A 12828-nucleotide genomic window follows, 5' to 3' on the forward strand; every position below is an offset into this window, starting at 1 on the left:
TCAAATATGGGATTCCTCAATAATCAAATCCCACCTTTGGTTGCTAGAATCTCAGTGGTATTCATCATGTGTACAAATAGCTCATTGAAGAGCTTCCCCAACCAGGTAGCTTCATACGAGATCATAATCGTAGATATGTATCTGATCTCGACGGTGCTTATAGTAGCAAACTTCTGCTTCCTTCTTAGAAGCAGAATCCAAAGAGGAATAGCACTAAGAAGTGCTCCAGTGATCCTCCACATTTCCTTCCCAATTAGCATTCAAGTAATCATGCAGTTTCATATTTCTGGTAATGTATCTCAATCCATGAGAGATTGTGCCCTTAAGACATCTCAGAAGATTCTTGGCACCAATCCAGTGAGGCTCAACCAAATATGAGCTCCCTGTGCTAATTGCAAAACATATGTCTGGAATCCAACACCCTCTTACTTTTGCAAATGAGAGGGTCTGCAACTGTCAAAAATAGTTTGTCTGCATAAGGTGCCAGTATGAGAGGTTTATCATCCACAACCTTCGGATAATGGTTTGGATCGGTTTCACTCCTTAGTGAATCTCAGCTTCATCAAACAGCTATCGGTCCTCTCATACTATGCCCAGGGTGTTTTTCTTCAAGCCATAGAGGGCTTTCTTCCACATGTATATATGAGATTCCCATTTATGAATCTCAAGCTCCACAAGTTGTTTCAAACCTGTGGACCTGCTACATGAGGGGAATGGTCCCCTTGTAAGATTTTCCTTTGGTACATCTCAGACATGTACTTTCATGATCCTTTTGAATTCAGGCATCCTTGTCACCATCTGACTCATAGACCTTCGGTGCTACGTGACAATGGACATGGTCCCTAGTGGACTTCCTGCAATTTGATACAACCTTGAACTCAAAAGCATATTTGAAAATTCTATTTCAAACACGTACCTTTCCATCGATGAGTGCCACCTTGAAACCTTTGTCTTCCATTTCTGAGATGGACACCAGGTTCTTTTTGCGATTAGGTACATAAAAGTGATTCTGGGGTTTCCTTGCTTTCTTGAAGAGACAGTTGTGTCCTTGACGACCTGCTTTTCTACCATTTGGACACTCCTTCGCATAAGGGCCGAACTTATTGTAACCAAGGCATCCTCCTTTCCTTCCATCCTTAGATCCGAACTTCCCTACGAAGTGATCTTTAGGTAGGCCATCAGAAATTTCTGCTGCACCAGTCTGATAATATTTTCTACTTCAATTGCACCATGGGTGAATTATGAGGAACCCATTGATCCTTTTGTCTTGTCCCAACTATCTTAAGTGATTGTTCTTTCACTCTTGCTTGGGCATTGTCTTCGCCTTAGCTCTGATACCATGTTAATTTTAGGTATGTTCTATGCTAGAGCAATTTATTTAATTTCTTTTCCATATAGCAATCACATCAGCATAAAGTAAACCGCAGATAGAACATAAATATAAATCGCAGAAGACAAGCCAAGACAAGAGGACACAAGATGTGGCGCAAACCAGGGAAAAACCGCACAATGTGTGGGGAAACCCTTTGATCAAATCTACTTTTATCTTCAAAGTTCAGCAGGAAAGAGAGAGAGAGAGAGATAGTACAGTTACAATAGAATTCACCACTTTGACTTATCTAGATCTAGCATAGATCATTTCATATAACGATGAGATCAGTTGAAGACATTCTGCTTCAATTGATTCTCGAAGGTGACGGCTTCACCTATCATAGTGATGCATCTCGTCCATTTGCCACACCTTACCATGTAGCACCATGCTGCCCTATCATAGTGCTAGACCTGGATGACAAAGCTGCACAACTGCTCATCATGCTGCATCTTCCATGGTCTCTTCATCATCAAGCTACCCATCCTTATGATTACATTCATCATGATATTGTTCATGCTCCATGTATCATTGTGCTTCCCATGCACATGATCTCATACATTATGTTGCCCATACATCTCATGATGTTGTCCATATTCAACATGTTGCCCCATATATCTCATGATGTCCATATTCATCATAGGGTGTCTTTCATGCCATGCCATACCATGTCATTGAAAATTCCACTAAAGATTGTTACACTCATACCATTTTACTGCTATATCAACATTGCTACCCCTCAAGGATGACAGCATATATGTATGCCCAGATCACACATCATGTTGTTGTTCATGACTACATTATGTATGTACCCAGATCACACATTCATTTTATAACCATGATTGCATTGCCTTTTCATCACTATGGCTCAGCTTCATGCACTTGCTGTGTCTATAGTTGTTGTGGTTATTATGTCATTGCCTACGTTCCGATCTTCACAACGTGTAGATGTTACCATTGCGTATATTATTGTCTACGTGTTATATAATTTCCAGCATATATGATCCGTAATGAACAACGTGTATATAAACTTGACTGCCCAGCGTGTATTCACAGTCATGACTGCCCAGCGTGTATTCATTTATGCATATATTATATAGCTAGCGTAATGCTGCGTATGGCCAGTGTTGATGTGTTCCACGTATCTCTTTCAACCACGCTGCCTGACTGCATTGATTGCCCACACTATTTCTTAAACCATGCTGCCTAACTGCATTGATGCATGTTCCTTACTTACCTCGCTTTGACTGCGTCATTTATTGCCTGCGTTTGTATATATATACTGAACAACGTGTAAAGCCTGCGTATATATATATATATGTGTGGATCTATTGTGGCTATCTATATCGAGGATGCCATATATACCTCTGGCTGTATCATGTCCACAGATCTATTGCGTGGCTTTATAACTGTGTATAGATTAATAACTTTAGGGTTTGACTATGTATAGAACCTCTGAGAACAGCGTGTATCTTCTACGCCTCCAAATCCATGTATCTCATCTACGTAGGTTGTCTTTGCATGAACAGGCCTATGCTATCTGCGGCATTTTCATTACGTTGATAGCTACTTCAATCTTAACATTGCCAGGACTGTGTTTCACCATAATGCTACTGCGTTCACCGTAACTGCATTTCATTATAATGCTATGGCTGCCCAGATTACACACTGCCTGTTGCGTAGGTTTCTTCTTGGACTGAGCCTTCCTGTTGCTGCGTATTTAGTGACAGCTTCTAGGGTTTCTTCCATGGTAGTGACTGGATCTAGATCATTATGCTACTATGGCTAGGCCATCATATTAAATACTCTTAGCGTTTTCTCCTCCTCCAAAAACCCAGACGTGGAGAGGAGATCACCTAAAGAGTGTGAGTAAATGACATCAAATCCTCTTATATTTATACCAAAAACGTATAAGTTAATAGACATGATGTTTGGGCTTCTAGAGCCTACATAAGAGATGGTCGGCTTGATAATAATTACATAAACAAAAATAAATTCATATCTCCATAAATACTTATTGGAATCGGATGATCTTTGGATCAATCCTACACCTCTCGAGAAGAGGGATCCATTAAAAATATCAGCTACCATAAATAAGTTGACCCACATGGATTTTGGACCTATTTGCCAATTTAACACTCCCTCTCAACTAGGGAGAACTCCATCCGATGATCCATAAGTCTGACTGTACTATCTCTGCCATCAATGCCCTGCACTACTCTGCGTAGCTCTGCTCAGCTCTGTTGTCTTAGCTGGCTCTGCTCTGCTCTACTCAGCTTTGATGGCTCTACTTTGCTCTTCTCAGCAATGCTCAGCTCTGCTGGCTCTGCTTTACTCTTCTCAGCTCTACTGGCTTTGCTCTACTCTGCTCAGCTCTACTAGCTCTGCTCAGCTCAGCTTTGCTCTGCTCTACTCTGCTCAGCTCTACTAGATCTGCTCAGCTCAACTTTGCTCTGCTCTACTCAGCTCTGCTGAACTATGAAGAAGCAGAATTGATCAAGAATGTCTCATACCATTCTCCACTGACCCGAAGTCAGTCTCAGAGTGTGTACCACTGGTCCCAGACTAGTCTCAATTGACCCAAAGTTAGCGTCATAGTGAGTACCACTCCTACCACTGGTCCTAGACCAGTATCGCAGTCTCAGAGAGTGTACCACTAGTCCCAAACCAGTCTCAGTGGACCCAAAGTCAGCGTCATAGTATGTACCACTCTCACTGGTCCTAGACTAGTACTGCACTAACACGAAGTCAGTCTAAGAGTATGTACCACTGATCCCAGACCAGTCTCAACCGACCCGAAGTCAGCGTCATAGTAGGTACCACTCCTACCACTGGTCCCAGACTAGTATCGTAGTCTCAGAGAGTGTACTACTAGTCCCAGACCAGTCTCAGTCAACCCGAAGTCAACATCATAGTATGTACCACTCTCCCTGGTCCCAGACCAGTACTGGACTGACACGAAGTTAGTCTCAGAGTATGTACCACTGGTCCTAGACCAGTATCGCAGTATTAGAGAGTGTACTATTGGTCCCAGACTAGTCTCATCCGACCTGAAGTCAGCATCATAGTATGTACCACTGTCACTGGTCCCAGAACAATGGAGGTCATCCTAGCGTAGGGAGTACAGTAGATACAATGATGCATCCATCGGTACTACTATGGTCCCTAACTTCATTTCCCTGCTCATTGATTAGATGAGAGGTACTTCCCATGAGTCCCAGACTGCATGGGTAGGATGCCTCGACAGGAGAACTTAATCAATCCCATCCTCACAGGAGAACACATCAATCCAGGCCTCACAAGAGAACACATCAATCCTACTACAATCGCCATGGAGAACACATCAATCCAGGCCTCACAGGAGAACTAATCATCCTGCTACACAGGAGAGCGAATCATCTTGTTCCACAAGAGAGCGAATCATCTTGTCTCACAAGAGAGCGAATCATCTTGTCCCAGTGTGCACCACCAGGGGAGGGTGAGTCACCCTGTGGTCATACATTGCTCCAGTAAGAACTGCAAGCCCCCAGAGCTCCCAGAGCTCAATGTATGCAATATGTAGGACCCTTGTACAAGGGTCTCTTGACGACTCCAAGTCATTCGGGAAAATCATAGATTTGATCTTTCCCCCAGGGCTTTAGCAACCTGTACATCATCTCAGTGCGATGGAGCCTCCTTGCTCATCGACTTACCATATACTAGATAAGGTAGTATCTAATGTCTATCTGCTGGAGCAATCGTCGAATACGAGATTCCTCAATAATCGAATCCCACCTCTGGTTGTTATAGAGAATCTTAGTGGTATTCATCATGTGTACAAACAACTCACTGAAGAGCTTCCCCAACCAGGCAGCTTCATACGAGATCATACTCGTAGATATGTATCCGATCTCGATGGTGCTTATAACAGTCGACTTCTGCTTCCTCCTTAGAAGTAGAATCCAAAGAGGAACAGCACTAAGAAGTGCTCCAGTGATCCTCCACATTGCCTGCCCAATCAGCATTCAAGTAATCATGCAGTTTCATATTTCCGGTAGTGCATCTCAATCCATGAGAGATTGTGCCCTTAAGACATCTCAGAAGATTCTTGGCACCAATCCAATGAAGCTCAACCAAGTATGAGCTCCTCGTGCTAACTGCAAAACATATGTCTGGAATCCAACTCCCTCTTACTTCTGCAAATGAGAGGGTATACAACTGTCAAAAATAGTTCGTCCGCATAAAGTGTCGATATGAGAGGTCTATCATCCACAACCTTCGAATAATGGTTTGGATTGGTTTCATCAAACAACTATTAGTCCTCAGTGAATCTCAGCTTCATCAAACAGCTATTAGTCCTCTCATACTATGCCCGGGGTGTTTTGCTTCAAGCCATAGAGGACTTTCTTCCACCTGTATATATGAGATTCCCATTTATGAATCTCAAGCTCCACGGGTTGTTTCAAACCTATGGACCTACTACATGAGGGGAATGGTCCCCTTGTAAGATTTTCCTTTGGTACATCTCAGACATGTACTTTCATAATCCTTTTGAATTCAGGCATCCTTGTCACCATCTGACTCATAGACCTTCGGTGCTATGTGACAATGGACATGGTCCCCAGTGGACTTCCTGCAATTTGATACAACCCTAAACTCAAAAGCATCTTTGAAAAATCTATTTCAAGCACGTACCTTTCCATCAATGAGTGCCACCCTGAAACCTTTGTCTTCCATTTCTGAGATGGACACCAGGTTCTTTTTGCGATCAGGTACATAAAAGTGATTCTGGAGTTTCCTTGCTTGCTTGAAGAGACGGTCGTGTCGTTGATGACCTGCTTTTCTGCCATTCGGACACTCCTTCGCATAAGGGTCGAACTTATTGTAACCAAGGCATCTGCCTTTCCTTCCATCCTTAGATCTGAACTTCCCAATGAAGTGATCTTTAGGTAGGCCATCAGAAATTTCTGTTGCGCTAGTCTGATAATCTTTTCTGCTTTGACTGCACCATGGATGAATTATGAGGAACCCATTGATCCTTTTGTCTTGTCCCAACTATCTTCAGTGATTGTTCTTTCACTCTTGCTTGGGAATTGTCTTAGCCTTAGCTTCGATACCATGTTAATTTTAGGTATGTTCTATGCTAGAGCAATTTATTTAATTTCTTTTCCATATAGCAATCACATCAACATAAAGTAAATTGTAGATAGAACATAAATATAAATCGCAAAAGACAAGCCAAGACAAGAGGACACAAGATGTGGTGCAAGCCAGGGACAAACCCCACAATGTGTGGGGAAACCCTTTGATCAAATCTTCTTTTATCTTCAAAGTTCAGCAGAGAAAGTGAGAGAGAGAGATAGTATAGTTACAACAAAAGTCAACACTTTGACTTATCTAGATCTAGCATAGATCATTTCCTATAACGATGAGATCAGTTGAAGACATTCTGCTTCAACTGATTCTCGTCCATTTTCCGCACCTTACCATGTAGCACCATGCTACCCTATCACAGTGTTGGATCTGGATGATAGAGCTGCTCATCATGCTGCATCTTCCACGGTCTCTTCGTCATCAAGCTGCCCATCCTTATGATTACATTCATCATGATATTGTTCATGCTCCATGTACCATTGTGTTGCCCATGCACATGATCTCATACATTATGCTACCCATACATCTCATGATGTTGTCCATATTCATCATGCTGCCCCATATATCTCATGATGTCCATATTCATCATGGGGTGTCTTTCATGCCATCCCATACCATGTCATTGAAAATTCCACTGAAGATTGTTACAGTCATACATTTTACTGCTCTATCAACATTGTTGCCCCTCAAGGATGACAGCATATATGTATGCCCAAATCACATATCATGCTGTTATTCATGACTGCATTATGTATGTGCCCAGATCACACATTCATGGTATAACCATGACTGCATTGCCTTTTCATCACTGCGGCTCAGTGTCATGTATTTGTTGTGTTTATAGTTGCTACGGTTATTATGTCATTGCCTGCGTTCTAATCTTGACAGCGTGTAGATGTTACCACTGCGTATATTATTCTTTGTGTATTATATCATTTCCAGCATATATGATCCATAATGAACAGCGTGTATATAAACTTGACTGCCCAGCATGTATTCACAATCATGACTGCCCAGCGTGTATTCATTTATGCGTATATTATATAGCTAGTGTAATGCTGCATATGGCCAGCGTTGATGTGTTCCACGTATCTCTTTCAACCACGCTGCCTAACTGCGTTGATTTCCCACGCTATTTCTTAAACCATGTTGCCTAACTGCGTTGATGCGTGTTCCCTACTTATTTAGGTAGGCCATCTATATCGAGGCTGCCATCTATACCTGCAGCTGTATCATGTCCACAGATCTATTGTGTGGCTTTATAACTGTGTATAGATTAACAACTTTAAGGTTTGACTGTGTATAGAACCTCTGAGAACAACGTGTATCTTCTACGCCTCCAAATCCACGTATCTCATCTATGTAGGTTGTATTCGCATGAACAAGCCTACGCTATCTATGACATTTTCATTACATTGATGGCTGCTTCAATCTTGACATTGCCAGGACTGCGTTTCACCATAATGCTACTGCATTCACCATAACTACGTTTCACTATAATGCCATGGCTACCCAGATTACACACTGCCTGTTGCGTAGGTTTCTTCTTGGACTGAGCCTTCTTATTGCTGCATATTTAGTGACAGCTTCTAGGGTTTCTTCCATGGCAGTGTTTGGATCTAGATCATTATGCTACTGCGGCTAGGGCATCATAGCAAATAGTCTTAGCGTTTTCTCCTCCTCCAAAAACCCAGACGTGGAGAGGAGATCACCTAAAGAGTTTGAGTAAATGACATCAAATCCTCTTATATTTATACCAAAAACGTATAAGTGAATAGACATGACGTTTGGGCTTCTAGAGCCTACATAAGAGCTGGTCAGCTTGATAATAATTACATAAACAAAATAAATTCGTATCTCCATAAATACTTATCGGAATCGGATGATATTTGGATCAATCCTACACCTCTCGAGAAGAGGGATCCAATAAAAATATCAACTGCCATAAATAAGTTGACCCACATGGAGTGTGGCCCTAGTTTCCAATTTAACACAATTCCTACCTTTTGTAGAGTATTTGGCACCAGATGCTCAAGCAAAGTTGACAGAAGATACATTTTTGTACAAGAGTTATAGAACTACAAGGCAGGGGTAGCATGACCTTTGGCCTATTGGATTGAAGGGACAACTTCTAAGAAAAGCTAAATGGTACACCAGAGATAAGGTGGAGGAAAATTTTCCTCACCTCATTCAGTAAAATATTTTTGGGACCAAATGCCTCCCATAATGGGGAGGTGTGATCTGGATTGGATCATTATATTTTTTTCATCCATCTCGATGCATTCTGAGTGGAAAAAGTGGAGGAACCAGCTCACGGGATCGTTTTTACTGACAGGACCTAATTTGGCAAAATGAGGTTTGAAACCCTAAAGGAGCGTTTTGAGGCATAAAATGACGTTTTTTGGGGGTAAAATTATGTCACTATAGTGAAACACCATTTTATGTTGTTCTACACATAGAGATCTTTCCAATGACGTAAGAAGTGCATCAATAAAATTCCATATGTAAAATTTATGCCACTCATAAGTTGACCTTCATGTTTTCACACCTATAGTTCATAAGGATGTTGCGTCAGACCCCATTATTCATGGAAAATGGGATAGCCATGGGTTCTTGATGTAAAAGACTCTAAAAGAGTCTATAATTTAACTCTACTTAAGATTTGATGTAGTCAAACTTAACCACTAATAGGTTATCGATTGTGTTAAAACCGAGCCACAAGGAGGAAGAGGCATTCCATTATTTCGAAAGTATTTTGTTCCGTAGCTGAGAAGATATAGCTAGGAGAGATAGGAGGTAGAGTAGATAGAGAGGATTTGTGCACTGTAGTAGCCCGCATGACACAAACATTACTTCTTTGTACTTGTAGCCATATTTTCCAGACAAAGAAAGAGAGCGAAGTGACTTCACCTTCCAATTGGGTTCTCTTCTGAAAGGGTCTCCCAGAGCATATTTTGTGTCTTATGTGTGTTACAGAGATTATTTTTCATTCTCTACTTTTCTGCATAATTTCCATTCGCATGCATGCACTAATTACAGTAAAATCTACAAATCTAGAATTAAATAAAACTCAAATAGTGTAGAACTTCAGATTTTTAATATAATATTGTCTCCAGTGGAATATCCACAACAATTTATGTTGATTTGGGGTAGCATCGGATGTGATCTAGCCATGAAAATTGGTGGAGAGGCTAAGGTGCATGAGATCTCCAATACCCAAAAAGGGTTTATGCATATTCTAAACAGTTTAGGAGATATTAAAATAATTAATATTTTTAATGCCCTAAGTCTAAACTTAGGGAAATTAAAATATTAATGTGAATTAATATAAAACTATGTTAGAATGGTCCAAAAGTCATGGATCAAGCCAGATATAATCTTAGTTGTTGATTAGGGACTTAATTTCAGCCATTGATTTGTCAACGAGAAAAGTATAAGAGGAGGCTTGAGGGTCACTTGGAGAACACACCAAGAGATCAAGATTTTGACTTTCTGAGGCTGGGTTTGCTGAGAAAGTTGAGAGAGTGTGATCAGGAGTTGCAGCTGAAGAGAAGTGAGTACAAAATAAAAGAGGTAGAGATAGTTCCGAGAGGATCAACGCAGCAGCTGGCAAAGATGATGCAGAGGGCAGAAGCCGGAATTGCTGGAATAGCCGGGAAAGCTAACGCAGAGGGCAGAAGCTGAAACTTTCGAGAATAGACGGAACTACTGGGACTGTTGAATAGTCGGGAAAGCTGGTGCAGAGGGAGAAGTCGGAACTGGCGGGAAATCTGACGTAGATGGCAAAATTCCGGAACTGTCGGGAACAATTAGAACTGTCGAAACGGCCGGGAAAGATGACGCAGAGGGCAGAAGTCAGAACTATCGGGAACAGTTGGAACTGTCGGGAACTGCCGGAACAACTGGGAAAGATGACGAAAGGGGTAGAAGTCGTAATTGCTGAGATTTTTCTATGTTGGATGAGCCAAATTTGGCACCTAGATTTTATTATGAAATTGCTTAATAAATCAAACCCTCAGATAGCTACACAGGTTTTCCCGCATTGGGTTTTTTAGGGACATTAGTCCAAAAATAACGGTGTCATTTGTGTGCTTGTTTATATTTCCTTCAGTTGATGATGTGTAATGTGTTGAGCATGTACATGTGTTTATTTTCAATATTTACATGGTAAATACTTATTAATTAATCAGAACAAGTAGGAAGGAATAAATCAATAAGTACATGGAGGTTTTCTAACTGTTAGACTTAGAAACTTCAACATGGTATCAGAGGGTGGTCACAGATCATAGGAAAACTGAAGACATCAGTAGAGTAGAGCAGCAGTAGTAGAAAATGGTTGTCCCAAGTGAAAGAAGTTTTTCCTAACAACAAAGCAGCAAGGGAGGGGTGGCACAATGCTTGCGTCATCAAGTTCGAGCCAAGAAGAGGTTGCGCAGAGGCTGAGGGAGGCAAAGACAAGCTCACGCAAATCCACGCAGAGGCCAGGGGGGGCGACGCAGTTGGCTGAGGAAGCTAGTTTGCTAGTTCTGGGACTTCGTAAAGCCTAAGAGATCTCACCTTCAAGTTGTTAGGGTCTAGGAGGTTGTGGATAAGCTGCAGAGTGGAGCTGGTGGGGTACTGTAGTCAGAACAGTAGCTAACAGGAAAAGGCCAAGGAGGAGGGAGTTTTTACCGAGGGTTTCTAGTCAAGAAATCCATAACAATGGTGCATCTGCATAAAATATCAGAGTAGGGGGCATCTCGACATTGGTAGAAGGGTTTCCTGGAGGCCAATCGAGGCTCAGAGAGAGTCACATCGAGAACTTCCAGGAGGGAAGTAGAAGAGAAGAGGAATTCCACTACACGGAGTAAGAGACCAGGACAGATTGGACAGAGCCTCAAACTTTGTATTCTGGAAGGCCAGAATCTTGTCCGTACTTGACAGAAATCTTGTCAAGTACTTCTCCTTGAAGACGATAGTGGTCCTAGTTGACCCAATTGACAATGAAAGGTATGAGGAAGCACTGGAGAGGGCTAAGAGTATCATTCTTGATGGGGTCAAGGATCATATAGTACCACATATTGCCGAGAAGAATACAACAAAGGAGATGTGGGAGGCTCTGACCAAGTTGTATCAGCATACTTTCGTGCAAAGGAATATGCTCCTAGAAAATCAGCCGCGGTCATACCAGATGCAAAATGGAGAACAAATCGACACCTTCCTCGGTCGATTGAAGGAGATCCAAGATCAGTTGACTTCCATAGGGGCCACATCAGATCCATAGTTAATGGTGAGAACAGCTTTGAATGCAGTCTCAGAGGACTGGGAGGTGTTTTCCCAAAGAATACTAGGCAAGGAGACCCTTCCAGATTGGGAGGAAATGTGGGCAAATCTTCGCCAAGAAGAGATCAGGAGGGTGACCAAGACGGGAAGCAACAGCAAGGGGATCAGAATCAAGATGGAGGACGAGGTGGATATTTCCCTAGCATCTGAGGGTAATCAAGAAAAGCGGAAGAAGAAGGAACTCTCCAAGGTCAAATGCTTCCACTGTTGGGAGCTAGGTCATTATGCGACCCAGTGTTCGAGGAAGAAGAGCAAGCAAGAGGCTTCTGAGACTAATGAAATGCCAACAAGGGTAGAGAAGGAAGTGGAGACAGAAGACGATTGTGCCATGAATACACACACACCACTAAGCCATAGTGGGGAGACATCGAGTTGTAGTTAGGAGGACTATAGGAGATGGGGGTCAGGATCCTTGAGGTACCCAACCTCTTGGATTATACCTAGCTACGGAGCCCTAAAGAAGAGTATCAGGATTGGTGATGTTAGTAGAGACAGATGCATATGAAGCGACAGAGAGAGCTATAGTGCAAGATTCCTAGGATAGCATGAGGAAACATTGTGAGAAGCATGAGAGTGTTGCACCAGTGCAGGATGGCACAAAGAGATGTGTAATAGTGTGAGATGCATGGAGTTGTTGCAGCAACGCAGAGGTCAAAGAGGGAGCACTTGTCAGCAATAGAGGGAGTTTCAGCATCAAGGGTGTCTCTAGCTTGATAGAGATGTCAGAGGTGGGAGATCAATTACTTACTTCTCAATAACTGAGTTGTAGTGCAGCAGTTAGCAGTGGTAGTGCTATGGGAAGCAAGATGCAGCATGATGAGAGGGGTTGCAGTGCAGATATGGTAGTGGAAGTGGTAGTGGAAGGGCCATGGGCAATAGCACGGATGCAGAGAGATTTGCAATACAGATGTAGTAGTGGAAGTGGCAGAGCCATGGGTAGCAATACATGATGCAACAGTGCAAAGGATGTTGGGCAACATGCCTAGCATCAGCACAGGGACCTA

This window comes from Pinus tabuliformis, chromosome 4_2, assembly GCF_031772625.1.
Source record: "Pinus tabuliformis cultivar Carrire ecotype Pingquan chromosome 4_2, CPIR1, whole genome shotgun sequence".
Taxonomy (NCBI): Eukaryota; Viridiplantae; Streptophyta; class Pinopsida; order Pinales; family Pinaceae; genus Pinus; species Pinus tabuliformis.